We start from the raw sequence: 2,835 nt of genomic DNA on the forward strand, positions 1-2,835 counted from the left end.
AAAGTCTATTACGTAACCATGTAAATAGTGACAAAAATGGTGTAGGAATGTTCTATTTCTCAACAATATTTTGTGATTGATATATAAGAATTTCCTCTTCTTCAAGATAGCCTTCCAGCTTGGTTTTCTTTTCTTGAGGTGATATCTAAAAGTCATATAAGCATCTAATAATTTGCAAGTTGTTTGATTCCAAAGTGAGTGCAATCTTGGTTTTGATATAACCTAGGTCCAAGTAGTAACAATATATCTAAGATAATAAACAAAGGTTGATATGATCAAGTTTCATGATAAAGGATTTGATGTATCCTGATAAGAAACTGATAGTGATGTTGATTTGCATTTGAGATGGTTGAATCAATAACTTGTTGGATGTTTATGCTTATGAAAACCTTTTGAAAATAGCCTTTTTGATTGATAATCTAATTGTTTGACTAGTTTAAAGATCTGTGACAATTGAAGACGAACCTCCTCAAAAAATGTTATTTGAAAGTGATGTTGAAATTTTGGTCGGATATGTCGAAATGCTCATTGTTGTAGATGCAAGAAAAAAAATGCGCTAAAATATTAATCAAAAGTGCTAACTTGCGCAACAAATGCGCTACTCTGTTGAATGAAAGCATTGTTCTGCATCATAAAAGCGTGAACCTAAAGTGCAAAAGTGTTGTTTCAGCTGTAAAAGCGTTGTCTTGTTGAGAAAATGTGTGGTCCTAAAGGTCAAAAGCATTGTTTTAAGATGTAAAAGCATTGTTCTGCATTGCAAAAGCATGATTTACACTGTGTTGAATGGATTTCTTAGTTTCCCAGCAAGTTGTTGGATTTTTGACTCATTTTAGGATGATGATTATTCAAGTTTTTGACCATTTTGAGAACATTTCATAGACACAATGTTTGGAAATCAAAGTGCACAAGCAAGCACAAGTCTTATGGTAGGTCGAGACAATAATTCTTGAACCTCTCATGGGGTTTCCCTCATGGCTACGCTATTCAAAGCAGATATTTAGGTGCTTGATCCCACTAGATCCACCCTTGGCACTCACTTCTCTGGGCCAACCAAGCACCAATTTTCATGAAAAATCCACATGGAAAACTACATATCTTTACTAAGAACCGTATGTGTGTGAGGTGCTTCAGAGATCCGACCTCATGCGCCAACAATTAGAAGGATTTTTGGCAACTATACAAAGGGTTTTTAGTAAGGGCTTCCAGTCATGTGGCCATACATGTGGCTCTTTACACTCTATAAATACAGGAGGTTCCTAGCCTATAAAGTTTGTGCTCTATAAGGTTTATGGGGAAACATAGTTTCGATATGAACTAATCAACACATGTTGTCCATGACTTTTGTCATAGACACAATTTATTTAAAGTGGATCAGAAGGACTCGATATTATCCTGCTTCCACTTGGGTCGTTCCCCTCTCTCTGGCCCCCTCAAGGCAACTCAGGAAGGCAGGCCCTTTAAAGGTAAAACATGAAATAAAATTAGGTCTAGCTTTCTAATCATCGTATTAGGGTGAGAGCATACTCACCTACTACTTCTAAAGAAATACGGTAGACAATAGTTCTTTTACCCTTTAGATTACCTATGTGCAACTACCTTACTAAATTTACACATGATGCAAGTTGCATGTTGTTCATTAACTCCTTACTTAAGCTAGGTGAAAGATATATGATATTTACTTCCCAAAAGACTCCTAGTTAAACTAAGTGAGAAAATACATTAAAGTTGCTCAAAATAAAACCTACATGCACACAAGTTAGTAGTTTGCAAAAATCAGTCTTGGACATCAAACCTGCAAAGATTTGTTAGCAGACAGATTATAAAATTTCAAATTTTTGCATACAGAAGGTATGAAAATGCTAAAACAACAAAAGCGTTAACCTGTGCAATGAAAGCACTAAACTATGTAATAAAAGCACTATTTCTCAAACAAAAATGCTAACCTAGGAAATAAAAACACTAACCTGGATGATGAAAACGCTAACCTATAAAACAAAAGCACTAAACTAAGAGTCAAAAGCACTAACCTAGGTTGTAAAAGTGCTACCTTATTTCACATAGGCATGAAACAAGTTTACAAAGGTGTTAATTCATTCTATTCTAGCGAGAATTAGAGAGGATATTAGAAAATGTGATATGCGAGGCTTGAGGCCCACGGTGGGTGCCAAAAAATGTATCAACTTAAGTTTCATCTTAGAGAAATTACTTGAAAACTCATTAGTCCATCATGCAAATATAACTCAATCTTCAACTAATTCAAAACAACATGAAATAAAAACAAAATAAAAGATTATACCTTCATTATTTGTGTCTTATTGTGTCCTAACCCCATTGTTCTTGGTTGTAGATAATTTTGCTCTCAAACAAGCACTGGTAGCTTCCAAGATGGCAAGTGTGGAATGGACTAGTACATAATATGATATGCAAAAACTAATTCTATGATAATGATTTATGTTAAATTGCTCAAAAACTCTAAAAATGCTAAACAAATGAGCTCACAGATCCAAAGATAAAGAATCCTGATTGACTATGAGATTAGCTATTAGTTTCAAAAATGGCTTAGGAGACCTCTATTTATAGATTTTTTAGTGCATAAGATTAGGTGGAAAAGACGGTCATGATTAAATCTTGCAATTTGGATGGCTATGAGCAAGAGGTTGAGATGTGAGAGATAAAGGTGAGAGATGTTCCTCCTACACCTACAGGATGGAAGAAAAGGTGGAAGGAGAAGCCAACTGTCAGAAATCTCACCTTGACTAAGGAGAAGACTTGAGAGAATATAGGATAGCTAGAAAATATTTAGGGAGAAGAGGACAAGTGGACTCAACTCCTTCC

Source organism: Cryptomeria japonica, chromosome 1 (genome assembly GCF_030272615.1).
Source record: "Cryptomeria japonica chromosome 1, Sugi_1.0, whole genome shotgun sequence".
In the NCBI taxonomy this organism is placed as follows: domain Eukaryota; kingdom Viridiplantae; phylum Streptophyta; class Pinopsida; order Cupressales; family Cupressaceae; genus Cryptomeria; species Cryptomeria japonica.